This window comes from Anopheles coustani, chromosome 2 (genome assembly GCF_943734705.1).
Source record: "Anopheles coustani chromosome 2, idAnoCousDA_361_x.2, whole genome shotgun sequence".
Lineage (NCBI taxonomy): Eukaryota > Metazoa > Arthropoda > Insecta > Diptera > Culicidae > Anopheles > Anopheles coustani.
Genome location: NC_071289.1, coordinates 54,723,739 through 54,748,752, shown reverse-complemented (window position 1 = coordinate 54,748,752; position 25,014 = coordinate 54,723,739). Strand labels below are relative to the sequence as shown.

Sequence of the window (25,014 nt, the reverse complement as noted above, 5' to 3'; positions counted from 1 at the left end):
AAGAACTGAACATTGTGAGAATGTTCTATTTTTAGCTCCGTCCAGCCTCCTTCGACGGCGATTATGTTGCGGACATAGCAGGAGCATACTTGTCAACGACCATACCATGTTGAAAACACCGGTTCTCGTCCGATCACCGAAGTTAAGCAACATCGGGCATGGTTAGTACTTAGGTGGGTGACCACTTGGGAACGCCATGTGTCGTTGGCATCCTCAAACTTTTTACACGCCGTTTGGTTGTGTGCGTGTGTGTGGGAATAATATTCTTCCTCTCGTGGAAGGGAAACAAAAAGAAATTTCATTAAATGAGTCCTTTTCACCTTGTTGTTGGAAGAACTGAACATTGTGAGAATGTTCTATTTTTAGCTCCGTCCAGCCTCCTTCGACGGCGATTATGTTGCGGACATAGCAGGAGCATACTTGTCAACGACCATACCATGTTGAAAACACCGGTTCTCGTCCGATCACCGAAGTTAAGCAACATCGGGCATGGTTAGTACTTAGGTGAGTGACCACTTGGGAACGCCATGTGTCGTTGGCATCCTCAAACTTTTTACACGCCGTTTGGTTGTGTGCGTGTGTGTGGGAATAATATTCTTCCTCTCGTGGAAGGGAAACAAAAAGAAATTTCATTAAATGAGTCCTTTTCACCTTGTTGTTGGAAGAACTGAACATTGTGAGAATGTTCTATTTTTAGCTCCGTCCAGCCTCCTTCGACGGCGATTATGTTGCGGACATAGCAGGAGCATACTTGTCAACGACCATACCATGTTGAAAACACCGGTTCTCGTCCGATCACCGAAGTTAAGCAACATCGGGCATGGTTAGTACTTAGGTGGGTGACCACTTGGGAACGCCATGTGTCGTTGGCATCCTCAAACTTTTTACACGCCGTTTGGTTGTGTGCGTGTGTGTGGGAATAATATTGTTCCTCTCGTGGAAGGAAAACAAAAAGAAATTACATTCAATGAGTCCTTTTCACCTTGTTGTTGGAAGAAATGGCCATTGTGAAAATGTTCTATTTTTAGCTCCGTCCAGCCTCCTTCGACGACGCTTATGTTGCGGACATAGCAGGAGCATACTTGTCAACGACCATACCATGTTGAAAACACCGGTTCTCGTCCGATCACCGAAGTTAAGCAACATCGGGCATGGTTAGTACTTAGGTGGGTGACCACTTGGGAACGCCATGTGTCGTTGGCATCCTCAAACTTTTTACACGCCGTTTGGTTGTGTGCGTGTGTGTGGGAATAATATTGTTCCTCTCGTGGAAGGAAAACAAAAAGAAATTACATTCAATGAGTCCTTTTCACCTTGTTGTTGGAAGAAATGGCCATTGTGAAAATGTTCTATTTTTAGCTCCGTCCAGCCTCCTTCGACGACGCTTATGTTGCGGACATAGCAGGAGCATACTTGTCAACGACCATACCATGTTGAAAACACCGGTTCTCGTCCGATCACCGAAGTTAAGCAACATCGGGCATGGTTAGTACTTAGGTGGGTGACCACTTGGGAACGCCATGTGTCGTTGGCATCCTCAAACTTTTTACACGCCGTTTGGTTGTGTGCGTGTGTGTGGGAATAATATTCTTCCTCTCGTGGAAGGGAAACAAAAAGAAATTTCATTAAATGAGTCCTTTTCACCTTGTTGTTGGAAGAACTGAACATTGTGAGAATGTTCTATTTTTAGCTCCGTCCAGCCTCCTTCGACGGCGATTATGTTGCGGACATAGCAGGAGCATACTTGTCAACGACCATACCATGTTGAAAACACCGGTTCTCGTCCGATCACCGAAGTTAAGCAACATCGGGCATGGTTAGTACTTAGGTGAGTGACCACTTGGGAACGCCATGTGTCGTTGGCATCCTCAAACTTTTTACACGCCGTTTGGTTGTGTGCGTGTGTGTGGGAATAATATTCTTCCTCTCGTGGAAGGGAAACAAAAAGAAATTTCATTAAATGAGTCCTTTTCACCTTGTTGTTGGAAGAACTGAACATTGTGAGAATGTTCTATTTTTAGCTCCGTCCAGCCTCCTTCGACGGCGATTATGTTGCGGACATAGCAGGAGCATACTTGTCAACGACCATACCATGTTGAAAACACCGGTTCTCGTCCGATCACCGAAGTTAAGCAACATCGGGCATGGTTAGTACTTAGGTGAGTGACCACTTGGGAACGCCATGTGTCGTTGGCATCCTCAAACTTTTTACACGCCGTTTGGTTGTGTGCGTGTGTGTGGGAATAATATTCTTCCTCTCGTGGAAGGGAAACAAAAAGAAATTTCATTAAATGAGTCCTTTTCACCTTGTTGTTGGAAGAACTGAACATTGTGAGAATGTTCTATTTTTAGCTCCGTCCAGCCTCCTTCGACGGCGATTATGTTGCGGACATAGCAGGAGCATACTTGTCAACGACCATACCATGTTGAAAACACCGGTTCTCGTCCGATCACCGAAGTTAAGCAACATCGGGCATGGTTAGTACTTAGGTGGGTGACCACTTGGGAACGCCATGTGTCGTTGGCATCCTCAAACTTTTTACACGCCGTTTGGTTGTGTGCGTGTGTGTGGGAATAATATTCTTCCTCTCGTGGAAGGGAAACAAAAAGAAATTTCATTAAATGAGTCCTTTTCACCTTGTTGTTGGAAGAACTGAACATTGTGAGAATGTTCTATTTTTAGCTCCGTCCAGCCTCCTTCGACGGCGATTATGTTGCGGACATAGCAGGAGCATACTTGTCAACGACCATACCATGTTGAAAACACCGGTTCTCGTCCGATCACCGAAGTTAAGCAACATCGGGCATGGTTAGTACTTAGGTGAGTGACCACTTGGGAACGCCATGTGTCGTTGGCATCCTCAAACTTTTTACACGCCGTTTGGTTGTGTGCGTGTGTGTGGGAATAATATTCTTCCTCTCGTGGAAGGGAAACAAAAAGAAATTTCATTAAATGAGTCCTTTTCACCTTGTTGTTGGAAGAACTGAACATTGTGAGAATGTTCTATTTTTAGCTCCGTCCAGCCTCCTTCGACGGCGATTATGTTGCGGACATAGCAGGAGCATACTTGTCAACGACCATACCATGTTGAAAACACCGGTTCTCGTCCGATCACCGAAGTTAAGCAACATCGGGCATGGTTAGTACTTAGGTGGGTGACCACTTGGGAACGCCATGTGTCGTTGGCATCCTCAAACTTTTTACACGCCGTTTGGTTGTGTGCGTGTGTGTGGGAATAATATTGTTCCTCTCGTGGAAGGAAAACAAAAAGAAATTACATTCAATGAGTCCTTTTCACCTTGTTGTTGGAAGAAATGGCCATTGTGAAAATGTTCTATTTTTAGCTCCGTCCAGCCTCCTTCGACGACGCTTATGTTGCGGACATAGCAGGAGCATACTTGTCAACGACCATACCATGTTGAAAACACCGGTTCTCGTCCGATCACCGAAGTTAAGCAACATCGGGCATGGTTAGTACTTAGGTGGGTGACCACTTGGGAACGCCATGTGTCGTTGGCATCCTCAAACTTTTTACACGCCGTTTGGTTGAATGCGTGTGTGTGGGAATAATATTGTTCCTCTCGTGGAAGGGAAACAAAAAGTAATTACATTCAATGAGTCCTTTTCACCTTGTTGTTGGAAGAAATGGCCATTGTGAGAATGTTCTATTTTTAGCTCCGTCCAGCCTCCTTCGACGACGCTTATGTTGCGGACATAGCAGGAGCATACTTGTCAACGACCATACCATGTTGAAAACACCGGTTCTCGTCCGATCACCGAAGTTAAGCAACATCGGGCATGGTTAGTACTTAGGTGGGTGACCACTTGGGAACGCCATGTGTCGTTGGCATCCTCAAACTTTTTACACGCCGTTTGGTTGTGTGCGTGTGTGTGGGAATAATATTGTTCCTCTCGTGGAAGGGAAACAAAAAGTAATTTCTTTCGATGTGTCCTTTTCACCTTGTTGTTGGAAGAAATTGCCGTTGTGAGAATGTTCTATTTTTAGCTCCTGGCAGCCTCCTTCGACGGCGCTTATGTTGCGGACATAGCAGGAGCATACTTGTCAACGACCATACCATGTTGAAAACACCGGTTCTCGTCCGATCACCGAAGTTAAGCAACATCGGGCATGGTTAGTACTTAGGTGGGTGACCACTTGGGAACGCCATGTGTCGTTGGCATCCTCAAACTTTTTACACGCCGTTTGGTTGAATGCGTGTGTGTGGGAATAATATTCTTCCTCTCGTGGAAGGGAAACAAAAAGTAATTTCATTAAATGAGTGCTTTTCACCTTGTTGTTGGAAGAACTGAACATTGTGAGAATGTTCTATTTTTAGCTCCGTCCAGCCTCCTTCGACGGCGCTTATGTTGCGGACATAGCAGGAGCATACTTGTCAACGACCATACCATGTTGAAAACACCGGTTCTCGTCCGATCACCGAAGTTAAGCAACATCGGGCATGGTTAGTACTCAGGTGGGTGACCACTTGGGAACGCCATGTGTCGTTGGCATCCTCAAACTTTTTACACCGCCGTTTGGTTGAATGCGTGTGTGTGGGAATAATATTGTTCCTCTCGTGGAAGGGAAACAAAAAGTAATTTCATTAAATGAGTCCTTTTCACCTTGTTGTTGGAAGAACTGAACATTGTGAGAATGTTCTATTTTTAGCTCCGTCCAGCCTCCTTCGACGGCGATTATGTTGCGGACATAGCAGGAGCATACTTGTCAACGACCATACCATGTTGAAAACACCGGTTCTCGTCCGATCACCGAAGTTAAGCAACATCGGGCATGGTTAGTACTTAGGTGGGTGACCACTTGGGAACGCCATGTGTCGTTGGCATCCTCAAACTTTTTACACGCCGTTTGGTTGTGTGCGTGTGTGTGGGAATAATATTGTTCCTCTCGTGGAAGGGAAACAAAAAGTAATTTCATTAAATGAGTCCTTTTCACCTTGTTGTTGGAAGAACTGTGAACATTGTGAGAATGTTCTATTTTTAGCTCCGTCCAGCCTCCTTCGACGGCGCTTATGTTGCGGACATAGCAGGAGCATACTTGTCAACGACCATACCATGTTGAAAACACCGGTTCTCGTCCGATCACCGAAGTTAAGCAACATCGGGCATGGTTAGTACTTAGGTGGGTGACCACTTGGGAACGCCATGTGTCGTTGGCATCCTCAAACTTTTTACACGCCGTTTGGTTGAATGCGTGTGTGTGGGAATAATATTCTTCCTCTCGTGGAAGGGAAACAAAAAGAAATTTCATTAAATGAGTCCTTTTCACCTTGTTGTTGGAAGAATTGAACATTGTGAGAATGTTCTATTTTTAGCTCCTGGCAGCCTCCTTCGACGGCGCTTATGTTGCGGACATAGCAGGAGCATACTTGTCAACGACCATACCATGTTGAAAACACCGGTTCTCGTCCGATCACCGAAGTTAAGCAACATCGGGCATGGTTAGTACTTAGGTGGGTGACCACTTGGGAACGCCATGTGTCGTTGGCATCCTCAAACTTTTTACACGCCGTTTGGTTGTGTGCGTGTGTGTGGGAATAATATTCTTCCTCTCGTGGAAGGGAAACAAAAAGTAATTTCATTAAATGAGTCCTTTTCACCTTGTTGTTGGAAGAACTGAACATTGTGAGAATGTTCTATTTTTAGCTCCGTCCAGCCTCCTTCGACGACGCTTATGTTGCGGACATAGCAGGAGCATACTTGTCAACGACCATACCATGTTGAAAACACCGGTTCTCGTCCGATCACCGAAGTTAAGCAACATCGGGCATGGTTAGTAGTACTTAGGTGGGTGACCACTTGGGAACGCCATGTGTCGTTGGCATCCTCAAACTTTTTACACGCCGTTTGGTTGTGTGCGTGTGTGTGGGAATAATATTCTTCCTCTCGTGGAAGGGAAACAAAAAGAAATTTCATTAAATGAGTCCTTTTCACCTTGTTGTTGGAAGAACTGAACATTGTGAGAATGTTCTATTTTTAGCTCCTGGCAGCCTCCTTCGACGGCGTTTATGTTGCGGACATAGCAGGAGCATACTTGTCAACGACCATACCATGTTGAAAACACCGGTTCTCGTCCGATCACCGAAGTTAAGCAACATCGGGCATGGTTAGAGTACTTAGGTGGGTGACCACTTGGGAACGCCATGTGTCGTTGGCATCCTCAAACTTTTTTACACACCGTTTGGTTGAATGCGTGTGCGTGGGAATAATATTGTTCCTCTCTTGGAAGGGAAACAAAAAGTAATTTCAGTCGATGTGTCCTTTTCACCTTGTTGTTGGAAGAACTGAACATTGTGAGAATGTTCTATTTTTAGCTCCGTCCAGCCTCCTTCGACGGCGCTTATGTTGCGGACATAGCAGGAGCATACTTGTCAACGACCATACCATGTTGAAAACACCGGTTCTCGTCCGATCACCGAAGTTAAGCAACATCGGGCATGGTTAGTACTTAGGTGGGTGACCACTTGGGAACGCCATGTGTCGTTGGCATCCTCAAACTTTTTTACACACCGTTTGGTTGAATGCGTGTGTGTGGGAATAATATTGTTCCTCTCTTGGAAGGGAAACAAAAAGTAATTTCAGTCGATGTGTCCTTTTCACCTTGTTGTTGGAAGAACTGAACATTGTGAGAATGTTCTATTTTTAGCTCCGTCCAGCCTCCTTCGACGGCGCTTATGTTGCGGACATAGCAGGAGCATACTTGTCAACGACCATACCATGTTGAAAACACCGGTTCTCGTCCGATCACCGAAGTTAAGCAACATCGGGCATGGTTAGTACTTAGGTGGGTGACCACTTGGGAACGCCATGTGTCGTTGGCATCCTCAAACTTTTTACACGCCGTTTGGTTGAATGCGTGTGTGTGGGAATAATATTCTTCCTCTCGTGGAAGGGAAACAAAAAGTAATTTCATTAAATGAGTGCTTTTCACCTTGTTGTTGGAAGAACTGAACATTGTGAGAATGTTCTATTTTTAGCTCCGTCCAGCCTCCTTCGACGGCGCTTATGTTGCGGACATAGCAGGAGCATACTTGTCAACGACCATACCATGTTGAAAACACCGGTTCTCGTCCGATCACCGAAGTTAAGCAACATCGGGCATGGTTAGTACTTAGGTGGGTGACCACTTGGGAACGCCATGTGTCGTTGGCATCCTCGAACTTTTTACACGCCGTTTGGTTGAATGCGTGTGTGTGGGAATAATATTGTTCCTCTCTTGGAAGGGAAACAAAAAGTAATTTCAGTCGATGTGTCCTTTTCACCTTGTTGTTGGAAGAACTGAACATTGTGAGAATGTTCTATTTTTAGCTCCGTCCAGCCTCCTTCGACGGCGCTTATGTTGCGGACATAGCAGGAGCATACTTGTCAACGACCATACCATGTTGAAAACACCGGTTCTCGTCCGATCACCGAAGTTAAGCAACATCGGGCATGGTTAGTACTTAGGTGGGTGACCACTTGGGAACGCCATGTGTCGTTGGCATCCTCAAACTTTTTACACGCCGTTTGGTTGAATGCGTGTGTGTGGGAATAATATTCTTCCTCTCGTGGAAGGGAAACAAAAAGTAATTTCATTAAATGAGTGCTTTTCACCTTGTTGTTGGAAGAACTGAACATTGTGAGAATGTTCTATTTTTAGCTCCTGGCAGCCTCCTTCGACGGCGCTTATGTTGCGGACATAGCAGGAGCATACTTGTCAACGACCATACCATGTTGAAAACACCGGTTCTCGTCCGATCACCGAAGTTAAGCAACATCGGGCATGGTTAGTACTTAGGTGGGTGACCACTTGGGAACGCCATGTGTCGTTGGCATCCTCAAACTTTTTACACGCCGTTTGGTTGTGTGCGTGTGTGTGGGAATAATATTCTTCCTCTCGTGGAAGGGAAACAAAAAGTAATTTCATTCGATGTGTCCTTTTCACCTTGTTGTTGGAAGAACTGAACATTGTGAGAATGTTCTATTTTTAGCTCCGTCCAGCCTCCTTCGACGGCGCTTATGTTGCGAACATAGCAGGAGCATACTTGTCAACGACCATACCATGTTGAAAACACCGGTTCTCGTCCGATCACCGAAGTTAAGCAACATCGGGCATGGTTAGTACTTAGGTGGGTGACCACTTGGGAACGCCATGTGTCGTTGGCATCCTCAAACTTTTTACACGCCGTTTGGTTGTGTGCGTGTGTGTGGGAATAATATTCTTCCTCTCGTGGAAGGGAAACAAAAAGTAATTTCATTCGATGTGTCCTTTTCACCTTGTTGTTGGAAGAACTGAACATTGTGAGAATGTTCTATTTTTAGCTCCGTCCAGCCTCCTTCGACGGCGCTTATGTTGCGGACATAGCAGGAGCATACTTGTCAACGACCATACCATGTTGAAAACACCGGTTCTCGTCCGATCACCGAAGTTAAGCAACATCGGGCATGGTTAGTACTTAGGTGGGTGACCACTTGGGAACGCCATGTGTCGTTGGCATCCTCAAACTTTTTACACGCCGTTTGGTTGTGTGCGTGTGTGTGGGAATAATATTCTTCCTCTCGTGGAAGGGAAACAAAAAGAAATTTCATTAAATGAGTCCTTTTCACCTTGTTGTTGGAAGAACTGAACATTGTGAGAATGTTCTATTTTTAGCTCCGTCCAGCCTCCTTCGACGGCGCTTATGTTGCGGACATAGCAGGAGCATACTTGTCAACGACCATACCATGTTGAAAACACCGGTTCTCGTCCGATCACCGAAGTTAAGCAACATCGGGCATGGTTAGTACTTAGGTGGGTGACCACTTGGGAACGCCATGTGTCGTTGGCATCCTCAAACTTTTTTACACACCGTTTGGTTGAATGCGTGTGTGTGGGAATAATATTGTTCCTCTCGTGGAAGGGAAACAAAAAGTAATTTCATTCGATGTGTCCTTTTCACCTTGTTGTTGGAAGAACTGAACATTGTGAGAATGTTCTATTTTTAGCTCCGTCCAGCCTCCTTCGACGGCGCTTATGTTGCGGACATAGCAGGAGCATACTTGTCAACGACCATACCATGTTGAAAACACCGGTTCTCGTCCGATCACCGAAGTTAAGCAACATCGGGCATGGTTAGTACTTAGGTGGGTGACCACTTGGGAACGCCATGTGTCGTTGGCATCCTCAAACTTTTTACACGCCGTTTGGTTGTGTGCGTGTGTGTGGGAATAATATTGTTCCTCTCGTGGAAGGGAAACAAAAAGTAATTTCATTAAATGAGTCCTTTTCACCTTGTTGTTGGAAGAACTGTGAACATTGTGAGAATGTTCTATTTTTAGCTCCGTCCAGCCTCCTTCGACGGCGCTTATGTTGCGGACATAGCAGGAGCATACTTGTCAACGACCATACCATGTTGAAAACACCGGTTCTCGTCCGATCACCGAAGTTAAGCAACATCGGGCATGGTTAGTACTTAGGTGGGTGACCACTTGGGAACGCCATGTGTCGTTGGCATCCTCAAACTTTTTACACGCCGTTTGGTTGAATGCGTGTGTGTGGGAATAATATTCTTCCTCTCGTGGAAGGGAAACAAAAAGTAATTTCATTAAATGAGTCCTTTTCACCTTGTTGTTGGAAGAACTGAACATTGTGAGAATGTTCTATTTTTAGCTCCGTCCAGCCTCCTTCTACGGCGATTATGTTGCGGACATAGCAGGAGCATACTTGTCAACGACCATACCATGTTGAAAACACCGGTTCTCGTCCGATCACCGAAGTTAAGCAACATCGGGCATGGTTAGTACTTAGGTGGGTGACCACTTGGGAACGCCATGTGTCGTTGGCATCCTCAAACTTTTTTACACACCGTTTGGTTGAATGCGTGTGTGTGGGAATAATATTGTTCCTCTCGTGGAAGGGAAACAAAAAGTAATTTCATTCGATGTGTCCTTTTCACCTTGTTGTTGGAAGAACTGAACATTGTGAGAATGTTCTATTTTTAGCTCCGTCCAGCCTCCTTCGCCGGCGCTTATGTTGCGGACATAGCAGGAGCATACTTGTCAACGACCATACCATGTTGAAAACACCGGTTCTCGTCCGATCACCGAAGTTAAGCAACATCGGGCATGGTTAGTACTTAGGTGGGTGACCACTTGGGAACGCCATGTGTCGTTGGCATCCTCAAACTTTTTACACGCCGTTTGGTTGAATGCGTGTGTGTGGGAATAATATTGTTCCTCTCGTGGAAGGGAAACAAAAAGTAATTTCATTAAATGAGTCCTTTTCACCTTGTTGTTAGAAGAACTGAACATTGTGAGAATGTTCTATTTTTAGCTCCTGGCAGCCTCCTTCGACGGCGCTTATGTTGCGGACATAGCAGGAGCATACTTGTCAACGACCATACCATGTTGAAAACACCGGTTCTCGTCCGATCACCGAAGTTAAGCAATATCGGGCATGGTTAGTACTTAGGTGGGTGACCACTTGGGAACGCCATGTGTCGTTGGCATCCTCAAACTTTTTACACGCCGTTTGGTTGAATGCGTGTGTGTGGGAATAATATTGTTCCTCTCGTGGAAGGGAAACAAAAAGTAATTTCATTAAATGAGTCCTTTTCACCTTGTTGTTAGAAGAACTGAACATTGTGAGAATGTTCTATTTTTAGCTCCTGGCAGCCTCCTTCGACGGCGCTTATGTTGCGGACATAGCAGGAGCATACTTGTCAACGACCATACCATGTTGAAAACACCGGTTCTCGTCCGATCACCGAAGTTAAGCAACATCGGGCATGGTTAGTACTTAGGTGGGTGACCACTTGGGAACGCCATGTGTCGTTGGCATCCTCAAACTTTTTACACGCCGTTTGGTTGTGTGCGTGTGTGTGGGAATAATATTCTTCCTCTCGTGGAAGGGAAACAAAAAGAAATTTCATTAAATGAGTCCTTTTCACCTTGTTGTTGGAAGAACTGAACATTGTGAGAATGTTCTATTTTTAGCTCCTGGTAGCCTCCTTCGACGGCGCTTATGTTGCGGACATAGCAGGAGCATACTTGTCAACGACCATACCATGTTGAAAACACCGGTTCTCGTCCGATCACCGAAGTTAAGCAACATCGGGCATGGTTAGTACTTAGGTGGGTGACCACTTGGGAACGCCATGTGTCGTTGGCATCCTCAAACTTTTTTACACACCGTTTGGTTGAATGCGTGTGTGTGGGAATAATATTGTTCCTCTCTTGGAAGGGAAACAAAAAGTAATTTCAGTCGATGTGTCCTTTTCACCTTGTTGTTGGAAGAACTGAACATTGTGAGAATGTTCTATTTTTAGCTCCGTCCAGCCTCCTTCGACGGCGCTTATGTTGCGGACATAGCAGGAGCATACTTGTCAACGACCATACCATGTTGAAAACACCGGTTCTCGTCCGATCACCGAAGTTAAGCAACATCGGGCATGGTTAGTACTTAGGTGGGTGACCACTTGGGAACGCCATGTGTCGTTGGCATCCTCAAACTTTTTACACGCCGTTTGGTTGTGTGCGTGTGTGTGGGAATAATATTCTTCCTCTCGTGGAAGGGAAACAAAAAGTAATTTCATTAAATGAGTCCTTTTCACCTTGTTGTTGGAAGAACTGAACATTGTGAGAATGTTCTATTTTTAGCTCCGTCCAGCCTCCTTCGACGGCGCTTATGTTGCGGACATAGCAGGAGCATACTTGTCAACGACCATACCATGTTGAAAACACCGGTTCTCGTCCGATCACCGAAGTTAAGCAACATCGGGCATGGTTAGTACTTAGGTGGGTGACCACTTGGGAACGCCATGTGTCGTTGGCATCCTCAAACTTTTTTACACACCGTTTGGTTGAATGCGTGTGTGTGGGAATAATATTGTTCCTCTCTTGGAAGGGAAACAAAAAGTAATTTCATTCGATGTGTCCTTTTCACCTTGTTGTTGGAAGAACTGAACATTGTGAGAATGTTCTATTTTTAGCTCCGTCCAGCCTCCTTCGACGGCGCTTATGTTGCGGACATAGCAGGAGCATACTTGTCAACGACCATACCATGTTGAAAACACCGGTTCTCGTCCGATCACCGAAGTTAAGCAACATCGGGCATGGTTAGTACTTAGGTGGGTGACCACTTGGGAACGCCATGTGTCGTTGGCATCCTCAAACTTTTTTACACACCGTTTGGTTGTGTGCGTGTGTGTGGGAATAATATTCTTCCTCTCGTGGAAGGGAAACAAAAAGTAATTTCAGTCGATGTGTCCTTTTCACCTTGTTGTTGGAAGAACTGAACATTGTGAGAATGTTCTATTTTTAGCTCCGTCCAGCCTCCTTCGACGGCGCTTATGTTGCGGACATAGCAGGAGCATACTTGTCAACGACCATACCATGTTGAAAACACCGGTTCTCGTCCGATCACCGAAGTTAAGCAACATCGGGCATGGTTAGTACTTAGGTGGGTGACCACTTGGGAACGCCATGTGTCGTTGGCATCCTCAAACTTTTTTACACACCGTTTGGTTGAATGCGTGTGCGTGGGAATAATATTGTTCCTCTCTTGGAAGGGAAACAAAAAGTAATTTCAGTCGATGTGTCCTTTTCACCTTGTTGTTGGAAGAACTGAACATTGTGAGAATGTTCTATTTTTAGCTCCGTCCAGCCTCCTTCGACGGCGCTTATGTTGCGGACATAGCAGGAGCATACTTGTCAACGACCATACCATGTTGAAAACACCGGTTCTCGTCCGATCACCGAAGTTAAGCAACATCGGGCATGGTTAGTACTTAGGTGGGTGACCACTTGGGAACGCCATGTGTCGTTGGCATCCTCAAACTTTTTACACGCCGTTTGGTTGAATGCGTGTGTGTGGGAATAATATTCTTCCTCTCGTGGAAGGGAAACAAAAAGTAATTTCATTAAATGAGTGCTTTTCACCTTGTTGTTGGAAGAACTGAACATTGTGAGAATGTTCTATTTTTAGCTCCGTCCAGCCTCCTTCGACGGCGCTTATGTTGCGGACATAGCAGGAGCATACTTGTCAACGACCATACCATGTTGAAAACACCGGTTCTCGTCCGATCACCGAAGTTAAGCAACATCGGGCATGGTTAGTACTTAGGTGGGTGACCACTTGGGAACGCCATGTGTCGTTGGCATCCTCGAACTTTTTACACGCCGTTTGGTTGAATGCGTGTGTGTGGGAATAATATTGTTCCTCTCTTGGAAGGGAAACAAAAAGTAATTTCAGTCGATGTGTCCTTTTCACCTTGTTGTTGGAAGAACTGAACATTGTGAGAATGTTCTATTTTTAGCTCCGTCCAGCCTCCTTCGACGGCGCTTATGTTGCGGACATAGCAGGAGCATACTTGTCAACGACCATACCATGTTGAAAACACCGGTTCTCGTCCGATCACCGAAGTTAAGCAACATCGGGCATGGTTAGTACTTAGGTGGGTGACCACTTGGGAACGCCATGTGTCGTTGGCATCCTCAAACTTTTTACACGCCGTTTGGTTGTGTGCGTGTGTGTGGGAATAATATTGTTCCTCTCGTGGAAGGGAAACAAAAAGTAATTTCATTAAATGAGTGCTTTTCACCTTGTTGTTGGAAGAACTGAACATTGTGAGAATGTTCTATTTTTAGCTCCGTCCAGCCTCCTTCGACGGCGCTTATGTTGCGGACATAGCAGGAGCATACTTGTCAACGACCATACCATGTTGAAAACACCGGTTCTCGTCCGATCACCGAAGTTAAGCAACATCGGGCATGGTTAGTACTTAGGTGGGTGACCACTTGGGAACGCCATGTGTCGTTGGCATCCTCGAACTTTTTACACGCCGTTTGGTTGTGTGCGTGTGTGTGGGAATAATATTGTTCCTCTCGTGGAAGGGAAACAAAAAGTAATTTCATTCGATGTGTCCTTTTCACCTTGTTGTTGGAAGAACTGAACATTGTGAGAATGTTCTATTTTTAGCTCCTGGCAGCCTCCTTCGACGGCGCTTATGTTGCGGACATAGCAGGAGCATACTTGTCAACGACCATACCATGTTGAAAACACCGGTTCTCGTCCGATCACCGAAGTTAAGCAACATCGGGCATGGTTAGTACTTAGGTGGGTGACCACTTGGGAACGCCATGTGTCGTTGGCATCCTCAAACTTTTTACACGCCGTTTGGTTGAATGCGTGTGTGTGGGAATAATATTCTTCCTCTCGTGGAAGGGAAACAAAAAGAAATTTCATTCGATGAGTCCTTTTCACCTTGTTGTTGGAAGAACTGAACATTGTGAGAATGTTCTATTTTTAGCTCCGTCCAGCCTCCTTCGACGGCGTTTATGTTGCGAACATAGCAGGAGCATACTTGTCAACGACCATACCATGTTGAAAACACCGGTTCTCGTCCGATCACCGAAGTTAAGCAACATCGGGCATGGTTAGTACTTAGGTGGGTGACCACTTGGGAACGCCATGTGTCGTTGGCATCCTCAAACTTTTTACACGCCGTTTGGTTGTGTGCGTGTGTGTGGGAATAATATTCTTCCTCTCGTGGAAGGGAAACAAAAAGTAATTTCATTCGATGTGTCCTTTTCACCTTGTTGTTGGAAGAACTGAACATTGTGAGAATGTTCTATTTTTAGCTCCGTCCAGCCTCCTTCGACGGCGCTTATGTTGCGGACATAGCAGGAGCATACTTGTCAACGACCATACCATGTTGAAAACACCGGTTCTCGTCCGATCACCGAAGTTAAGCAACATCGGGCATGGTTAGTACTTAGGTGGGTGACCACTTGGGAACGCCATGTGTCGTTGGCATCCTCAAACTTTTTACACGCCGTTTGGTTGTGTGCGTGTGTGTGGGAATAATATTCTTCCTCTCGTGGAAGGGAAACAAAAAGAAATTTCATTAAATGAGTCCTTTTCACCTTGTTGTTGGAAGAACTGAACATTGTGAGAATGTTCTATTTTTAGCTCCGTCCAGCCTCCTTCGACGGCGCTTATGTTGCGGACATAGCAGGAGCATACTTGTCAACGACCATACCATGTTGAAAACACCGGTTCTCGTCCGATCACCGAAGTTAAGCAACATCGGGCATGGTTAGTACTTAGGTGGGTGACCACTTGGGAACGCCATGTGTCGTTGGCATCCTCAAACTTTTTTACACACCGTTTGGTTGAATGCGTGTGTGTGGGAATAATATTGTTCCTCTCGTGGAAGGGAAACAAAAAGTAATTTCATTCGATGTGTCCTTTTCACCTTGTTGTTGGAAGAACTGAACATTGTGAGAATGTTCTATTTTTAGCTCCGTCCAGCCTCCTTCGACGGCGCTTATGTTGCGGACATAGCAGGAGCATACTTGTCAACGACCATACCATGTTGAAAACACCGGTTCTCGTCCGATCACCGAAGTTAAGCAACATCGGGCATGGTTAGTACTTAGGTGGGTGACCACTTGGGAACGCCATGTGTCGTTGGCATCCTCGAACTTTTTACACGCCGTTTGGTTGAATGCGTGTGTGTGGGAATAATATTGTTCCTCTCTTGGAAGGGAAACAAAAAGTAATTTCAGTCGATGTGTCCTTTTCACCTTGTTGTTGGAAGAACTGAACATTGTGAGAATGTTCTATTTTTAGCTCCGTCCAGCCTCCTTCGACGGCGCTTATGTTGCGGACATAGCAGGAGCATACTTGTCAACGACCATACCATGTTGAAAACACCGGTTCTCGTCCGATCACCGAAGTTAAGCAACATCGGGCATGGTTAGTACTTAGGTGGGTGACCACTTGGGAACGCCATGTGTCGTTGGCATCCTCAAACTTTTTACACGCCGTTTGGTTGTGTGCGTGTGTGTGGGAATAATATTGTTCCTCTCGTGGAAGGGAAACAAAAAGTAATTTCATTAAATGAGTGCTTTTCACCTTGTTGTTGGAAGAACTGAACATTGTGAGAATGTTCTATTTTTAGCTCCGTCCAGCCTCCTTCGACGGCGCTTATGTTGCGGACATAGCAGGAGCATACTTGTCAACGACCATACCATGTTGAAAACACCGGTTCTCGTCCGATCACCGAAGTTAAGCAACATCGGGCATGGTTAGTACTTAGGTGGGTGACCACTTGGGAACGCCATGTGTCGTTGGCATCCTCGAACTTTTTACACGCCGTTTGGTTGTGTGCGTGTGTGTGGGAATAATATTGTTCCTCTCGTGGAAGGGAAACAAAAAGTAATTTCATTCGATGTGTCCTTTTCACCTTGTTGTTGGAAGAACTGAACATTGTGAGAATGTTCTATTTTTAGCTCCTGGCAGCCTCCTTCGACGGCGCTTATGTTGCGGACATAGCAGGAGCATACTTGTCAACGACCATACCATGTTGAAAACACCGGTTCTCGTCCGATCACCGAAGTTAAGCAACATCGGGCATGGTTAGTACTTAGGTGGGTGACCACTTGGGAACGCCATGTGTCGTTGGCATCCTCAAACTTTTTACACGCCGTTTGGTTGAATGCGTGTGTGTGGGAATAATATTCTTCCTCTCGTGGAAGGGAAACAAAAAGAAATTTCATTCGATGAGTCCTTTTCACCTTGTTGTTGGAAGAACTGAACATTGTGAGAATGTTCTATTTTTAGCTCCGTCCAGCCTCCTTCGACGGCGCTTATGTTGCGGACATAGCAGGAGCATACTTGTCAACGACCATACCATGTTGAAAACACCGGTTCTCGTCCGATCACCGAAGTTAAGCAACATCGGGCATGGTTAGTACTTAGGTGGGTGACCACTTGGGAACGCCATGTGTCGTTGGCATCCTCAAACTTTTTACACGCCGTTTGGTTGTGTGCGTGTGTGTGGGAATAATATTCTTCCTCTCGTGGAAGGGAAACAAAAAGAAATTTCATTAAATGAGTCCTTTTCACCTTGTTGTTGGAAGAACTGAACATTGTGAGAATGTTCTATTTTTAGCTCCGTCCAGCCTCCTTCGACGGCGCTTATGTTGCGGACATAGCAGGAGCATACTTGTCAACGACCATACCATGTTGAAAACACCGGTTCTCGTCCGATCACCGAAGTTAAGCAACATCGGGCATGGTTAGTACTTAGGTGGGTGACCACTTGGGAACGCCATGTGTCGTTGGCATCCTCAAACTTTTTTACACACCGTTTGGTTGAATGCGTGTGTGTGGGAATAATATTGTTCCTCTCGTGGAAGGGAAACAAAAAGTAATTTCATTCGATGTGTCCTTTTCACCTTGTTGTTGGAAGAACTGAACATTGTGAGAATGTTCTATTTTTAGCTCCGTCCAGCCTCCTTCGACGGCGCTTATGTTGCGGACATAGCAGGAGCATACTTGTCAACGACCATACCATGTTGAAAACACCGGTTCTCGTCCGATCACCGAAGTTAAGCAACATCGGGCATGGTTAGTACTTAGGTGGGTGACCACTTGGGAACGCCATGTGTCGTTGGCATCCTCAAACTTTTTACACGCCGTTTGGTTGAATGCGTGTGTGTGGGAATAATATTGTTCCTCTCGTGGAAGGGAAACAAAAAGAAATTTCATTAAATGAGTCCTTTTCACCTTGTTGTTGGAAGAACTGAACATTGTGAGAATGTTCTATTTTTAGCTCCGTCCAGCCTCCTTCGACGGCGCTTATGTTGCGGACATAGCAGGAGCATACTTGTCAACGACCATACCATGTTGAAAACACCGGTTCTCGTCCGATCACCGAAGTTAAGCAACATCGGGCATGGTTAGTACTTAGGTGGGTGACCACTTGGGAACGCCATGTGTCGTTGGCATCCTCAAACTTTTTACACGCCGTTTGGTTGAATGCGTGTGTGTGGGAATAATATTCTTCCTCTCGTGGAAGGGAAACAAAAAGTAATTTCATTAAATGAGTGCTTTTCACCTTGTTGTTGGAAGAACTGAACATTGTGAGAATGTTCTATTTTTAGCTCCGTCCAGCCTCCTTCGACGGCGCTTATGTTGCGGACATAGCAGGAGCATACTTGTCAACGACCATACCATGTTGAAAACACCGGTTCTCGTCCGATCACCGAAGTTAAGCAACATCGGGCATGGTTAGTACTTAGGTGGGTGACCACTTGGGAACGCCATGTGTCGTTGGCATCCTCGAACTTTTTACACGCCGTTTGGTTGTGTGCGTGTGTGTGGGAATAATATTGTTCCTCTCGTGGAAGGGAAACAAAAAGTAATTTCATTCGATGTGTCCTTTTCACCTTGTTGTTGGAAGAACTGAACATTGTGAGAATGTTCTATTTTTAGCTCCTGGCAGCCTCCTTCGACGGCGCTTATGTTGCGGACATAGCAGGAGCATACTTGTCAACGACCATACCATGTTGAAAACACCGGTTCTCGTCCGATCACCGAAGTTAAGCAACATCGGGCATGGTTAGTACTTAGGTGGGTGACCACTTGGGAACGCCATGTGTCGTTGGCATCCTCAAACTTTTTACACGCCGTTTGGTTGAATGCGTGTGTGTGGGAATAATATTCTTCCTCTCGTGGAAGGGAAACAAAAAGAAATTTCATTCGATGAGTCCTTTTCACCTTGTTGTTGGAAGAACTGAACATTGTGAGAATGTTCTATTTTTAGCTCCGTCCAGCCTCCTTCGACGGCGTTTATGTTGCGAACATAGCAGGAGCATACTTGTCAACGACCATACCATGTTGAAAACACCGGTTCTCGTCCGATCACCGAAGTTAAGCAACATCGGGCATGGTTAGTACTTAGGTGGGTGACCACTTGGGAACGCCATGTGTCGTTGGCATCCTCAAACTTTTTACACGCCGTTTGGTTGTGTGCGTGTGTGTGGGAATAATATTCTTCCTCTCGTGGAAGGGAAACAAAAAGTAATTTCAGTCGATGTGTCCTTTTCACCTTGTTGTTGGAAGAACTGAACATTGTGAGAATGTTCTATTTTTAGCTCCGTCCAGCCTCCTTCGACGGCGCTTATGTTGCGGACATAGCAGGAGCATACTTGTCAACGACCATACCATGTTGAAAACACCGGTTCTCGTCCGATCACCGAAGTTAAGCAACATCGGGCATGGTTAGTACTTAGGTGGGTGACCACTTGGGAACGCCATGTGTCGTTGGCATCCTCAAACTTTTTACACGCCGTTTGGTTGTGTGCGTGTGTGTGGGAATAATATTGTTCCTCTCGTGGAAGGGAAACAAAAAGTAATTTCATTAAATGAGTGCTTTTCACCTTGTTGTTGGAAGAACTGAACATTGTGAGAATGTTCTATTTTTAGCTCCGTCCAGCCTCCTTCGACGGCGCTTATGTTGCGGACATAGCAGGAGCATACTTGTCAACGACCATACCATGTTGAAAACACCGGTTCTCGTCCGATCACCGAAGTTAAGCAACATCGGGCATGGTTAGTACTTAGGTGGGTGACCACTTGGGAACGCCATGTGTCGTTGGCATCCTCAAACTTTTTACACGCCGTTTGGTTGTGTGCGTGTGTGTGGGAATAATATTGTTCCTCTCGTGGAAGGGAAACAAAAAGTAATTTCATTCGATGTGTCCTTTTCACCTTGTTGTTGGAAGAACTGAACATTGTGAGAATGTTCTATTTTTAGCTCCTGGCAGCCTCCTTCGACGGCGCTTATGTTGCGGACATAGCAGGAGCATACTTGTCAACGACCATACCATGTTGAAAACACCGGTTCTCGTCCGATCACCGAAGTTAAGCAACATCGGGCATGGTTAGTACTTAGGTGGGTGACCACTTGGGAACGCCATGTGTCGTTGGCATCCTCAAACTTTTTACACGCCGTTTGGTTGAATGCGTGTGTGTGGGAATAATATTCTTCCTCTCGTGGAAGGGAAACAAAAAGAAATTTCATTCGATGAGTCCTTTTCACCTTGTTGTTGGAAGAACTGAACATTGTGAGAATGTTCTATTTTTAGCTCCGTCCAGCCTCCTTCGACGGCGTTTATGTTGCGAACATAGCAGGAGCATACTTGTCAACGACCATACCATGTTGAAAACACCGGTTCTCGTCCGATCACCGAAGTTAAGCAACATCGGGCATGGTTAGTACTTAGGTGGGTGACCACTTGGGAACGCCATGTGTCGTTGGCATCCTCAAACTTTTTTACACACCGTTTGGTTGAATGCGTGTGTGTGGGAATAATATTGTTCCTCTCGTGGAAGGGAAACAAAAAGTAATTTCATTCGATGTGTCCTTTTCACCTTGTTGTTGGAAGAACTGAACATTGTGAGAATGTTCTATTTTTAGCTCCGTCCAGCCTCCTTCGACGGCGCTTATGTTGCGGACATAGCAGGAGCATACTTGTCAACGACCATACCATGTTGAAAACACCGGTTCTCGTCCGATCACCGAAGTTAAGCAACATCGGGCATGGTTAGTACTTAGGTGGGTGACCACTTGGGAACGCCATGTGTCGTTGGCATCCTCAAACTTTTTACACGCCGTTTGGTTGAATGCGTGTGTGTGGGAATAATATTCTTCCTCTCGTGGAAGGGAAACAAAAAGTAATTTCATTAAATGAGTGCTTTTCACCTTGTTGTTGGAAGAACTGAACATTGTGAGAATGTTCTATTTTTAGCTCCGTCCAGCCTCCTTCGACGGCGCTTATGTTGCGGACATAGCAGGAGCATACTTGTCAACGACCATACCATGTTGAAAACACCGGTTCTCGTCCGATCACCGAAGTTAAGCAACATCGGGCATGGTTAGTACTTAGGTGGGTGACCACTTGGGAACGCCATGTGTCGTTGGCATCCTCGAACTTTTTACACGCCGTTTGGTTGAATGCGTGTGTGTGGGAATAATATTGTTCCTCTCTTGGAAGGGAAACAAAAAGTAATTTCAGTCGATGTGTCCTTTTCACCTTGTTGTTGGAAGAACTGAACATTGTGAGAATGTTCTATTTTTAGCTCCGTCCAGCCTCCTTCGACGGCGCTTATGTTGCGGACATAGCAGGAGCATACTTGTCAACGACCATACCATGTTGAAAACACCGGTTCTCGTCCGATCACCGAAGTTAAGCAACATCGGGCATGGTTAGTACTTAGGTGGGTGACCACTTGGGAACGCCATGTGTCGTTGGCATCCTCAAACTTTTTACACGCCGTTTGGTTGTGTGCGTGTGTGTGGGAATAATATTGTTCCTCTCGTGGAAGGGAAACAAAAAGTAATTTCATTAAATGAGTGCTTTTCACCTTGTTGTTGGAAGAACTGAACATTGTGAGAATGTTCTATTTTTAGCTCCGTCCAGCCTCCTTCGACGGCGCTTATGTTGCGGACATAGCAGGAGCATACTTGTCAACGACCATACCATGTTGAAAACACCGGTTCTCGTCCGATCACCGAAGTTAAGCAACATCGGGCATGGTTAGTACTTAGGTGGGTGACCACTTGGGAACGCCATGTGTCGTTGGCATCCTCGAACTTTTTACACGCCGTTTGGTTGTGTGCGTGTGTGTGGGAATAATATTGTTCCTCTCGTGGAAGGGAAACAAAAAGTAATTTCATTCGATGTGTCCTTTTCACCTTGTTGTTGGAAGAACTGAACATTGTGAGAATGTTCTATTTTTAGCTCCTGGCAGCCTCCTTCGACGGCGCTTATGTTGCGGACATAGCAGGAGCATACTTGTCAACGACCATACCATGTTGAAAACACCGGTTCTCGTCCGATCACCGAAGTTAAGCAACATCGGGCATGGTTAGTACTTAGGTGGGTGACCACTTGGGAACGCCATGTGTCGTTGGCATCCTCAAACTTTTTACACGCCGTTTGGTTGAATGCGTGTGTGTGGGAATAATATTCTTCCTCTCGTGGAAGGGAAACAAAAAGAAATTTCATTCGATGAGTCCTTTTCACCTTGTTGTTGGAAGAACTGAACATTGTGAGAATGTTCTATTTTTAGCTCCGTCCAGCCTCCTTCGACGGCGTTTATGTTGCGAACATAGCAGGAGCATACTTGTCAACGACCATACCATGTTGAAAACACCGGTTCTCGTCCGATCACCGAAGTTAAGCAACATCGGGCATGGTTAGTACTTAGGTGGGTGACCACTTGGGAACGCCATGTGTCGTTGGCATCCTCAAACTTTTTACACGCCGTTTGGTTGTGTGCGTGTGTGTGGGAATAATATTCTTCCTCTCGTGGAAGGGAAACAAAAAGTAATTTCATTCGATGTGTCCTTTTCACCTTGTTGTTGGAAGAACTGAACATTGTGAGAATGTTCTATTTTTAGCTCCGTCCAGCCTCCTTCGACGGCGTTTATGTTGCGAACATAGCAGGAGCATACTTGTCAACGACCATACCATGTTGAAAACACCGGTTCTCGTCCGATCACCGAAGTTAAGCAACATCGGGCATGGTTAGTACTTAGGTGGGTGACCACTTGGGAACGCCATGTGTCGTTGGCATCCTCAAACTTTTTTACACACCGTTTGGTTGAATGCGTGTGTGTGGGAATAATATTGTTCCTCTCGTGGAAGGGAAACAAAAAGTAATTTCATTCGATGTGTCCTTTTCACCTTGTTGTTGGAAGAACTGAACATTGTGAGAATGTTCTATTTTTAGCTCCGTCCAGCCTCCTTCGACGGCGCTTATGTTGCGGACATAGCAGGAGCATACTTGTCAACGACCATACCATGTTGAAAACACCGGTTCTCGTCCGATCACCGAAGTTAAGCAACATCGGGCATGGTTAGTACTTAGGTGGGTGACCACTTGGGAACGCCATGTGTCGTTGGCATCCTCAAACTTTTTACACGCCGTTTGGTTGAATGCGTGTGTGTGGGAATAATATTGTTCCTCTCGTGGAAGGGAAACAAAAAGAAATTTCATTAAATGAGTCCTTTTCACCTTGTTGTTGGAAGAACTGAACATTGTGAGAATGTTCTATTTTTAGCTCCGTCCAGCCTCCTTCTACGGCGATTATGTTGCGGACATAGCAGGAGCATACTTGTCAACGACCATACCATGTTGAAAACACCGGTTCTCGTCCGATCACCGAAGTTAAGCAACATCGGGCATGGTTAGTACTTAGGTGGGTGACCACTTGGGAACGCCATGTGTCGTTGGCATCCTCAAACTTTTTACACGCCGTTTGGTTGTGTGCGTGTGTGTGGGAATAATATTCTTCCTCTCGTGGAAGGGAAACAAAAAGAAATTACATTCAATGAGTCCTTTTCACCTTGTTGTTGGAAGAACTGAACATTGTGAGAATGTTCTATTTTTAGCTCCGTCCAGCCTCCTTCTACGGCGATTATGTTGCGGACATAGCAGGAGCATACTTGTCAACGACCATACCATGTTGAAAACACCGGTTCTCGTCCGATCACCGAAGTTAAGCAACATCGGGCATGGTTAATACTTAGGTGGGTGACCACTTGGGAACGCCATGTGTCGTTGGCATCCTCAAACTTTTTACACGCCGTTTGGTTGTGTGCGTGTGTGTGGGAATAATATTCTTCCTCTCGTGGAAGGGAAACAAAAAGAAATTTCGGTAAAATCCCAAATGAAGCCCCCCCGACGCCGCATCGTCGTCATTTTTTCCACGTTTGCGCCTGAAAGTTATGCAATAGGTGGCACATCGATTCAGTTTGAATATTTGAACCGTTGATGTTCCGTTAGCAGCTGTAATGATTTGAACTAATCGGTTAAACTGAGCAAGATGGACATCATAAACCAATGAGTCGGAGTGAAAAAATGAGTATGAAACGGCGGCGCGCCCGCAGCGAGCGCAGCGAGCGGACTGCGCTAGGTCTACCGAAAAAGGGAGTTTGTTATAAATTTGTGAAATAAGGGGGGCCCGTGGGCCCCCCTCATACCGCACCCCTAGGTTGATGGCGTAGCCGAATTTTCATACACTCATGCAAGTTATGCATGAGGGAATTTATGTTGTACATCCTTTCCAGTATAATAATCATCTTTAATTTAACGAGATTTCAATTCAAACGGTTCACACAACGGCATTTGTTTCACCAATTGCATACCTTTAAGGTACATCTGCTCACAAATGGTGTAGCCACGACAGCGATTTTGGCTGGGGGGGCTTCATTTGGGATTTTACCGAAATTTCATTAAATGAGTCCTTTTCACCTTGTTGTTGGAAGAACTGAACATTGTGAGAATGTTCTATTTTTAGCTCCGTCCAGCCTCCTTCGACGGCGCTTATGTTGCGGACATAGCAGGAGCATACTTGTCAACGACCATACCATGTTGAAAACACCGGTTCTCGTCCGATCACCGAAGTTAAGCAACATCGGGCATGGTTAGTACTTAGGTGGGTGAACCACTTGGGAACGCCATGTGTCGTTGGCATCCTCAAACTTTTTACACGCCGTTTGGTTGAATGCGTGTGTGTGGGAATAATATTGTTCCTCTCGTGGAAGGGAAACAAAAAGAAATTTCATTAAATGAGTCCTTTTCACCTTGTTGTTGGAAGAACTGAACATTGTGAGAATGTTCTATTTTTAGCTCCGTCCAGCCTCCTTCTACGGCGATTATGTTGCGGACATAGCAGGAGCATACTTGTCAACGACCATACCATGTTGAAAACACCGGTTCTCGTCCGATCACCGAAGTTAAGCAACATCGGGCATGGTTAGTACTTAGGTGGGTGACCACTTGGGAACGCCATGTGTCGTTGGCATCCTCAAACTTTTTACACGCCGTTTGGTTGTGTGCGTGTGTGTGGGAATAATATTCTTCCTCTCGTGGAAGGGAAACAAAAAGAAATTACATTCAATGAGTCCTTTTCACCTTGTTGTTGGAAGAACTGAACATTGTGAGAATGTTCTATTTTTAGCTCCGTCCAGCCTCCTTCGACGGCGCTTATGTTGCGGACATAGCAGGAGCATACTTGTCAACGACCATACCATGTTGAAAACACCGGTTCTCGTCCGATCACCGAAGTTAAGCAACATCGGGCATGGTTAGTACTTAGGTGGGTGAACCACTTGGGAACGCCATGTGTCGTTGGCATCCTCAAACTTTTTACACGCCGTTTGGTTGAATGCGTGTG

The 25,014-nt window shown here is 45.6% G+C and overlaps 74 non-coding genes across 74 annotated transcripts; all 74 read left to right on the top strand.

Moving 5' to 3' along the window:
• The first annotated feature begins 91 nt into the window (after positions 1 to 91).
• Positions 92 to 210, top strand: LOC131268015 (5S ribosomal RNA). Its single transcript, XR_009178583.1, has one exon. It is a non-coding gene; the product is annotated as a 5S ribosomal RNA (ribosomal RNA).
• Positions 211 to 422: 212 nt separating this feature from the next.
• Positions 423 to 541, top strand: LOC131267860 (5S ribosomal RNA). The gene has a single exon (XR_009178438.1). It is a non-coding gene; the product is annotated as a 5S ribosomal RNA (ribosomal RNA).
• Positions 542 to 753: 212 nt separating this feature from the next.
• Positions 754 to 872, top strand: LOC131268014 (5S ribosomal RNA). The gene has a single exon (XR_009178582.1). It is a non-coding gene; the product is annotated as a 5S ribosomal RNA (ribosomal RNA).
• Positions 873 to 1,084: 212 nt separating this feature from the next.
• LOC131268013 (5S ribosomal RNA) lies at positions 1,085 to 1,203 on the top strand. Its single transcript, XR_009178581.1, has one exon. It is a non-coding gene; the product is annotated as a 5S ribosomal RNA (ribosomal RNA).
• Positions 1,204 to 1,415: 212 nt separating this feature from the next.
• On the top strand, positions 1,416 to 1,534 carry LOC131268012 (5S ribosomal RNA). The gene has a single exon (XR_009178580.1). It is a non-coding gene; the product is annotated as a 5S ribosomal RNA (ribosomal RNA).
• Positions 1,535 to 1,746: 212 nt separating this feature from the next.
• On the top strand, positions 1,747 to 1,865 carry LOC131267859 (5S ribosomal RNA). The gene has a single exon (XR_009178437.1). It is a non-coding gene; the product is annotated as a 5S ribosomal RNA (ribosomal RNA).
• Positions 1,866 to 2,077: 212 nt separating this feature from the next.
• LOC131267858 (5S ribosomal RNA) lies at positions 2,078 to 2,196 on the top strand. Its single transcript, XR_009178436.1, has one exon. It is a non-coding gene; the product is annotated as a 5S ribosomal RNA (ribosomal RNA).
• A 212-nt stretch (positions 2,197 to 2,408) lies between these two features.
• Positions 2,409 to 2,527, top strand: LOC131268011 (5S ribosomal RNA). Its single transcript, XR_009178579.1, has one exon. It is a non-coding gene; the product is annotated as a 5S ribosomal RNA (ribosomal RNA).
• Positions 2,528 to 2,739: 212 nt separating this feature from the next.
• Positions 2,740 to 2,858, top strand: LOC131267857 (5S ribosomal RNA). The gene has a single exon (XR_009178435.1). It is a non-coding gene; the product is annotated as a 5S ribosomal RNA (ribosomal RNA).
• A 212-nt stretch (positions 2,859 to 3,070) lies between these two features.
• LOC131268010 (5S ribosomal RNA) lies at positions 3,071 to 3,189 on the top strand. Its single transcript, XR_009178578.1, has one exon. It is a non-coding gene; the product is annotated as a 5S ribosomal RNA (ribosomal RNA).
• A 212-nt stretch (positions 3,190 to 3,401) lies between these two features.
• Positions 3,402 to 3,520, top strand: LOC131268009 (5S ribosomal RNA). Its single transcript, XR_009178577.1, has one exon. It is a non-coding gene; the product is annotated as a 5S ribosomal RNA (ribosomal RNA).
• Positions 3,521 to 3,732: 212 nt separating this feature from the next.
• LOC131268007 (5S ribosomal RNA) lies at positions 3,733 to 3,851 on the top strand. The gene has a single exon (XR_009178576.1). It is a non-coding gene; the product is annotated as a 5S ribosomal RNA (ribosomal RNA).
• A 212-nt stretch (positions 3,852 to 4,063) lies between these two features.
• LOC131268006 (5S ribosomal RNA) lies at positions 4,064 to 4,182 on the top strand. Its single transcript, XR_009178575.1, has one exon. It is a non-coding gene; the product is annotated as a 5S ribosomal RNA (ribosomal RNA).
• Positions 4,183 to 4,394: 212 nt separating this feature from the next.
• On the top strand, positions 4,395 to 4,513 carry LOC131267831 (5S ribosomal RNA). Its single transcript, XR_009178411.1, has one exon. It is a non-coding gene; the product is annotated as a 5S ribosomal RNA (ribosomal RNA).
• A 213-nt stretch (positions 4,514 to 4,726) lies between these two features.
• On the top strand, positions 4,727 to 4,845 carry LOC131268005 (5S ribosomal RNA). Its single transcript, XR_009178574.1, has one exon. It is a non-coding gene; the product is annotated as a 5S ribosomal RNA (ribosomal RNA).
• A 214-nt stretch (positions 4,846 to 5,059) lies between these two features.
• LOC131268003 (5S ribosomal RNA) lies at positions 5,060 to 5,178 on the top strand. The gene has a single exon (XR_009178572.1). It is a non-coding gene; the product is annotated as a 5S ribosomal RNA (ribosomal RNA).
• Positions 5,179 to 5,390: 212 nt separating this feature from the next.
• Positions 5,391 to 5,509, top strand: LOC131268002 (5S ribosomal RNA). The gene has a single exon (XR_009178571.1). It is a non-coding gene; the product is annotated as a 5S ribosomal RNA (ribosomal RNA).
• Positions 5,510 to 5,721: 212 nt separating this feature from the next.
• Positions 5,722 to 5,843, top strand: LOC131267866 (5S ribosomal RNA). The gene has a single exon (XR_009178444.1). It is a non-coding gene; the product is annotated as a 5S ribosomal RNA (ribosomal RNA).
• Positions 5,844 to 6,055: 212 nt separating this feature from the next.
• Positions 6,056 to 6,176, top strand: LOC131267863 (5S ribosomal RNA). The gene has a single exon (XR_009178441.1). It is a non-coding gene; the product is annotated as a 5S ribosomal RNA (ribosomal RNA).
• Positions 6,177 to 6,389: 213 nt separating this feature from the next.
• LOC131268001 (5S ribosomal RNA) lies at positions 6,390 to 6,508 on the top strand. The gene has a single exon (XR_009178570.1). It is a non-coding gene; the product is annotated as a 5S ribosomal RNA (ribosomal RNA).
• Positions 6,509 to 6,721: 213 nt separating this feature from the next.
• LOC131268000 (5S ribosomal RNA) lies at positions 6,722 to 6,840 on the top strand. The gene has a single exon (XR_009178569.1). It is a non-coding gene; the product is annotated as a 5S ribosomal RNA (ribosomal RNA).
• Positions 6,841 to 7,052: 212 nt separating this feature from the next.
• On the top strand, positions 7,053 to 7,171 carry LOC131267999 (5S ribosomal RNA). The gene has a single exon (XR_009178568.1). It is a non-coding gene; the product is annotated as a 5S ribosomal RNA (ribosomal RNA).
• Positions 7,172 to 7,383: 212 nt separating this feature from the next.
• LOC131267998 (5S ribosomal RNA) lies at positions 7,384 to 7,502 on the top strand. The gene has a single exon (XR_009178567.1). It is a non-coding gene; the product is annotated as a 5S ribosomal RNA (ribosomal RNA).
• A 212-nt stretch (positions 7,503 to 7,714) lies between these two features.
• Positions 7,715 to 7,833, top strand: LOC131267997 (5S ribosomal RNA). The gene has a single exon (XR_009178566.1). It is a non-coding gene; the product is annotated as a 5S ribosomal RNA (ribosomal RNA).
• Positions 7,834 to 8,045: 212 nt separating this feature from the next.
• On the top strand, positions 8,046 to 8,164 carry LOC131267996 (5S ribosomal RNA). Its single transcript, XR_009178565.1, has one exon. It is a non-coding gene; the product is annotated as a 5S ribosomal RNA (ribosomal RNA).
• A 212-nt stretch (positions 8,165 to 8,376) lies between these two features.
• LOC131267995 (5S ribosomal RNA) lies at positions 8,377 to 8,495 on the top strand. Its single transcript, XR_009178564.1, has one exon. It is a non-coding gene; the product is annotated as a 5S ribosomal RNA (ribosomal RNA).
• Positions 8,496 to 8,707: 212 nt separating this feature from the next.
• Positions 8,708 to 8,826, top strand: LOC131267994 (5S ribosomal RNA). The gene has a single exon (XR_009178563.1). It is a non-coding gene; the product is annotated as a 5S ribosomal RNA (ribosomal RNA).
• Positions 8,827 to 9,039: 213 nt separating this feature from the next.
• Positions 9,040 to 9,158, top strand: LOC131267991 (5S ribosomal RNA). The gene has a single exon (XR_009178561.1). It is a non-coding gene; the product is annotated as a 5S ribosomal RNA (ribosomal RNA).
• Positions 9,159 to 9,372: 214 nt separating this feature from the next.
• On the top strand, positions 9,373 to 9,491 carry LOC131267990 (5S ribosomal RNA). The gene has a single exon (XR_009178560.1). It is a non-coding gene; the product is annotated as a 5S ribosomal RNA (ribosomal RNA).
• Positions 9,492 to 9,703: 212 nt separating this feature from the next.
• LOC131267989 (5S ribosomal RNA) lies at positions 9,704 to 9,822 on the top strand. Its single transcript, XR_009178559.1, has one exon. It is a non-coding gene; the product is annotated as a 5S ribosomal RNA (ribosomal RNA).
• A 213-nt stretch (positions 9,823 to 10,035) lies between these two features.
• On the top strand, positions 10,036 to 10,154 carry LOC131267988 (5S ribosomal RNA). The gene has a single exon (XR_009178558.1). It is a non-coding gene; the product is annotated as a 5S ribosomal RNA (ribosomal RNA).
• A 212-nt stretch (positions 10,155 to 10,366) lies between these two features.
• Positions 10,367 to 10,485, top strand: LOC131267839 (5S ribosomal RNA). Its single transcript, XR_009178418.1, has one exon. It is a non-coding gene; the product is annotated as a 5S ribosomal RNA (ribosomal RNA).
• Positions 10,486 to 10,697: 212 nt separating this feature from the next.
• On the top strand, positions 10,698 to 10,816 carry LOC131267987 (5S ribosomal RNA). The gene has a single exon (XR_009178557.1). It is a non-coding gene; the product is annotated as a 5S ribosomal RNA (ribosomal RNA).
• Positions 10,817 to 11,028: 212 nt separating this feature from the next.
• On the top strand, positions 11,029 to 11,147 carry LOC131267986 (5S ribosomal RNA). The gene has a single exon (XR_009178556.1). It is a non-coding gene; the product is annotated as a 5S ribosomal RNA (ribosomal RNA).
• Positions 11,148 to 11,360: 213 nt separating this feature from the next.
• Positions 11,361 to 11,479, top strand: LOC131267985 (5S ribosomal RNA). Its single transcript, XR_009178555.1, has one exon. It is a non-coding gene; the product is annotated as a 5S ribosomal RNA (ribosomal RNA).
• Positions 11,480 to 11,691: 212 nt separating this feature from the next.
• Positions 11,692 to 11,810, top strand: LOC131267984 (5S ribosomal RNA). The gene has a single exon (XR_009178554.1). It is a non-coding gene; the product is annotated as a 5S ribosomal RNA (ribosomal RNA).
• Positions 11,811 to 12,023: 213 nt separating this feature from the next.
• LOC131267983 (5S ribosomal RNA) lies at positions 12,024 to 12,142 on the top strand. Its single transcript, XR_009178553.1, has one exon. It is a non-coding gene; the product is annotated as a 5S ribosomal RNA (ribosomal RNA).
• A 213-nt stretch (positions 12,143 to 12,355) lies between these two features.
• LOC131267982 (5S ribosomal RNA) lies at positions 12,356 to 12,474 on the top strand. Its single transcript, XR_009178552.1, has one exon. It is a non-coding gene; the product is annotated as a 5S ribosomal RNA (ribosomal RNA).
• Positions 12,475 to 12,687: 213 nt separating this feature from the next.
• On the top strand, positions 12,688 to 12,806 carry LOC131267980 (5S ribosomal RNA). The gene has a single exon (XR_009178550.1). It is a non-coding gene; the product is annotated as a 5S ribosomal RNA (ribosomal RNA).
• A 212-nt stretch (positions 12,807 to 13,018) lies between these two features.
• On the top strand, positions 13,019 to 13,137 carry LOC131267979 (5S ribosomal RNA). Its single transcript, XR_009178549.1, has one exon. It is a non-coding gene; the product is annotated as a 5S ribosomal RNA (ribosomal RNA).
• A 212-nt stretch (positions 13,138 to 13,349) lies between these two features.
• Positions 13,350 to 13,468, top strand: LOC131267978 (5S ribosomal RNA). Its single transcript, XR_009178548.1, has one exon. It is a non-coding gene; the product is annotated as a 5S ribosomal RNA (ribosomal RNA).
• A 212-nt stretch (positions 13,469 to 13,680) lies between these two features.
• LOC131267977 (5S ribosomal RNA) lies at positions 13,681 to 13,799 on the top strand. Its single transcript, XR_009178547.1, has one exon. It is a non-coding gene; the product is annotated as a 5S ribosomal RNA (ribosomal RNA).
• Positions 13,800 to 14,011: 212 nt separating this feature from the next.
• Positions 14,012 to 14,130, top strand: LOC131267975 (5S ribosomal RNA). The gene has a single exon (XR_009178546.1). It is a non-coding gene; the product is annotated as a 5S ribosomal RNA (ribosomal RNA).
• A 212-nt stretch (positions 14,131 to 14,342) lies between these two features.
• On the top strand, positions 14,343 to 14,461 carry LOC131267974 (5S ribosomal RNA). The gene has a single exon (XR_009178545.1). It is a non-coding gene; the product is annotated as a 5S ribosomal RNA (ribosomal RNA).
• Positions 14,462 to 14,673: 212 nt separating this feature from the next.
• Positions 14,674 to 14,792, top strand: LOC131267973 (5S ribosomal RNA). The gene has a single exon (XR_009178544.1). It is a non-coding gene; the product is annotated as a 5S ribosomal RNA (ribosomal RNA).
• Positions 14,793 to 15,004: 212 nt separating this feature from the next.
• On the top strand, positions 15,005 to 15,123 carry LOC131267972 (5S ribosomal RNA). Its single transcript, XR_009178543.1, has one exon. It is a non-coding gene; the product is annotated as a 5S ribosomal RNA (ribosomal RNA).
• A 213-nt stretch (positions 15,124 to 15,336) lies between these two features.
• On the top strand, positions 15,337 to 15,455 carry LOC131267971 (5S ribosomal RNA). The gene has a single exon (XR_009178542.1). It is a non-coding gene; the product is annotated as a 5S ribosomal RNA (ribosomal RNA).
• Positions 15,456 to 15,667: 212 nt separating this feature from the next.
• LOC131267970 (5S ribosomal RNA) lies at positions 15,668 to 15,786 on the top strand. Its single transcript, XR_009178541.1, has one exon. It is a non-coding gene; the product is annotated as a 5S ribosomal RNA (ribosomal RNA).
• A 212-nt stretch (positions 15,787 to 15,998) lies between these two features.
• Positions 15,999 to 16,117, top strand: LOC131267968 (5S ribosomal RNA). The gene has a single exon (XR_009178539.1). It is a non-coding gene; the product is annotated as a 5S ribosomal RNA (ribosomal RNA).
• Positions 16,118 to 16,329: 212 nt separating this feature from the next.
• Positions 16,330 to 16,448, top strand: LOC131267967 (5S ribosomal RNA). The gene has a single exon (XR_009178538.1). It is a non-coding gene; the product is annotated as a 5S ribosomal RNA (ribosomal RNA).
• Positions 16,449 to 16,660: 212 nt separating this feature from the next.
• On the top strand, positions 16,661 to 16,779 carry LOC131267966 (5S ribosomal RNA). The gene has a single exon (XR_009178537.1). It is a non-coding gene; the product is annotated as a 5S ribosomal RNA (ribosomal RNA).
• A 212-nt stretch (positions 16,780 to 16,991) lies between these two features.
• Positions 16,992 to 17,110, top strand: LOC131267964 (5S ribosomal RNA). The gene has a single exon (XR_009178536.1). It is a non-coding gene; the product is annotated as a 5S ribosomal RNA (ribosomal RNA).
• Positions 17,111 to 17,323: 213 nt separating this feature from the next.
• Positions 17,324 to 17,442, top strand: LOC131267963 (5S ribosomal RNA). Its single transcript, XR_009178535.1, has one exon. It is a non-coding gene; the product is annotated as a 5S ribosomal RNA (ribosomal RNA).
• A 212-nt stretch (positions 17,443 to 17,654) lies between these two features.
• LOC131267962 (5S ribosomal RNA) lies at positions 17,655 to 17,773 on the top strand. The gene has a single exon (XR_009178534.1). It is a non-coding gene; the product is annotated as a 5S ribosomal RNA (ribosomal RNA).
• A 212-nt stretch (positions 17,774 to 17,985) lies between these two features.
• Positions 17,986 to 18,104, top strand: LOC131267961 (5S ribosomal RNA). The gene has a single exon (XR_009178533.1). It is a non-coding gene; the product is annotated as a 5S ribosomal RNA (ribosomal RNA).
• Positions 18,105 to 18,316: 212 nt separating this feature from the next.
• Positions 18,317 to 18,435, top strand: LOC131267960 (5S ribosomal RNA). Its single transcript, XR_009178532.1, has one exon. It is a non-coding gene; the product is annotated as a 5S ribosomal RNA (ribosomal RNA).
• A 212-nt stretch (positions 18,436 to 18,647) lies between these two features.
• LOC131267958 (5S ribosomal RNA) lies at positions 18,648 to 18,766 on the top strand. The gene has a single exon (XR_009178531.1). It is a non-coding gene; the product is annotated as a 5S ribosomal RNA (ribosomal RNA).
• A 212-nt stretch (positions 18,767 to 18,978) lies between these two features.
• LOC131267957 (5S ribosomal RNA) lies at positions 18,979 to 19,097 on the top strand. Its single transcript, XR_009178530.1, has one exon. It is a non-coding gene; the product is annotated as a 5S ribosomal RNA (ribosomal RNA).
• Positions 19,098 to 19,309: 212 nt separating this feature from the next.
• On the top strand, positions 19,310 to 19,428 carry LOC131267955 (5S ribosomal RNA). The gene has a single exon (XR_009178528.1). It is a non-coding gene; the product is annotated as a 5S ribosomal RNA (ribosomal RNA).
• Positions 19,429 to 19,640: 212 nt separating this feature from the next.
• On the top strand, positions 19,641 to 19,759 carry LOC131267954 (5S ribosomal RNA). The gene has a single exon (XR_009178527.1). It is a non-coding gene; the product is annotated as a 5S ribosomal RNA (ribosomal RNA).
• A 212-nt stretch (positions 19,760 to 19,971) lies between these two features.
• On the top strand, positions 19,972 to 20,090 carry LOC131267953 (5S ribosomal RNA). Its single transcript, XR_009178526.1, has one exon. It is a non-coding gene; the product is annotated as a 5S ribosomal RNA (ribosomal RNA).
• A 213-nt stretch (positions 20,091 to 20,303) lies between these two features.
• Positions 20,304 to 20,422, top strand: LOC131267952 (5S ribosomal RNA). The gene has a single exon (XR_009178525.1). It is a non-coding gene; the product is annotated as a 5S ribosomal RNA (ribosomal RNA).
• A 212-nt stretch (positions 20,423 to 20,634) lies between these two features.
• Positions 20,635 to 20,753, top strand: LOC131267951 (5S ribosomal RNA). The gene has a single exon (XR_009178524.1). It is a non-coding gene; the product is annotated as a 5S ribosomal RNA (ribosomal RNA).
• A 212-nt stretch (positions 20,754 to 20,965) lies between these two features.
• LOC131267950 (5S ribosomal RNA) lies at positions 20,966 to 21,084 on the top strand. The gene has a single exon (XR_009178523.1). It is a non-coding gene; the product is annotated as a 5S ribosomal RNA (ribosomal RNA).
• Positions 21,085 to 21,296: 212 nt separating this feature from the next.
• Positions 21,297 to 21,415, top strand: LOC131267949 (5S ribosomal RNA). Its single transcript, XR_009178522.1, has one exon. It is a non-coding gene; the product is annotated as a 5S ribosomal RNA (ribosomal RNA).
• A 212-nt stretch (positions 21,416 to 21,627) lies between these two features.
• Positions 21,628 to 21,746, top strand: LOC131267948 (5S ribosomal RNA). Its single transcript, XR_009178521.1, has one exon. It is a non-coding gene; the product is annotated as a 5S ribosomal RNA (ribosomal RNA).
• Positions 21,747 to 21,958: 212 nt separating this feature from the next.
• LOC131267947 (5S ribosomal RNA) lies at positions 21,959 to 22,077 on the top strand. Its single transcript, XR_009178520.1, has one exon. It is a non-coding gene; the product is annotated as a 5S ribosomal RNA (ribosomal RNA).
• A 212-nt stretch (positions 22,078 to 22,289) lies between these two features.
• On the top strand, positions 22,290 to 22,408 carry LOC131267946 (5S ribosomal RNA). The gene has a single exon (XR_009178519.1). It is a non-coding gene; the product is annotated as a 5S ribosomal RNA (ribosomal RNA).
• Positions 22,409 to 22,621: 213 nt separating this feature from the next.
• On the top strand, positions 22,622 to 22,740 carry LOC131267944 (5S ribosomal RNA). Its single transcript, XR_009178517.1, has one exon. It is a non-coding gene; the product is annotated as a 5S ribosomal RNA (ribosomal RNA).
• Positions 22,741 to 22,952: 212 nt separating this feature from the next.
• LOC131267942 (5S ribosomal RNA) lies at positions 22,953 to 23,071 on the top strand. The gene has a single exon (XR_009178516.1). It is a non-coding gene; the product is annotated as a 5S ribosomal RNA (ribosomal RNA).
• A 212-nt stretch (positions 23,072 to 23,283) lies between these two features.
• On the top strand, positions 23,284 to 23,402 carry LOC131267855 (5S ribosomal RNA). Its single transcript, XR_009178433.1, has one exon. It is a non-coding gene; the product is annotated as a 5S ribosomal RNA (ribosomal RNA).
• A 789-nt stretch (positions 23,403 to 24,191) lies between these two features.
• On the top strand, positions 24,192 to 24,311 carry LOC131267882 (5S ribosomal RNA). Its single transcript, XR_009178459.1, has one exon. It is a non-coding gene; the product is annotated as a 5S ribosomal RNA (ribosomal RNA).
• Positions 24,312 to 24,523: 212 nt separating this feature from the next.
• On the top strand, positions 24,524 to 24,642 carry LOC131267941 (5S ribosomal RNA). Its single transcript, XR_009178515.1, has one exon. It is a non-coding gene; the product is annotated as a 5S ribosomal RNA (ribosomal RNA).
• A 212-nt stretch (positions 24,643 to 24,854) lies between these two features.
• On the top strand, positions 24,855 to 24,974 carry LOC131267881 (5S ribosomal RNA). The gene has a single exon (XR_009178458.1). It is a non-coding gene; the product is annotated as a 5S ribosomal RNA (ribosomal RNA).
• The last annotated feature ends 40 nt before the right edge of the window (positions 24,975 to 25,014 follow it).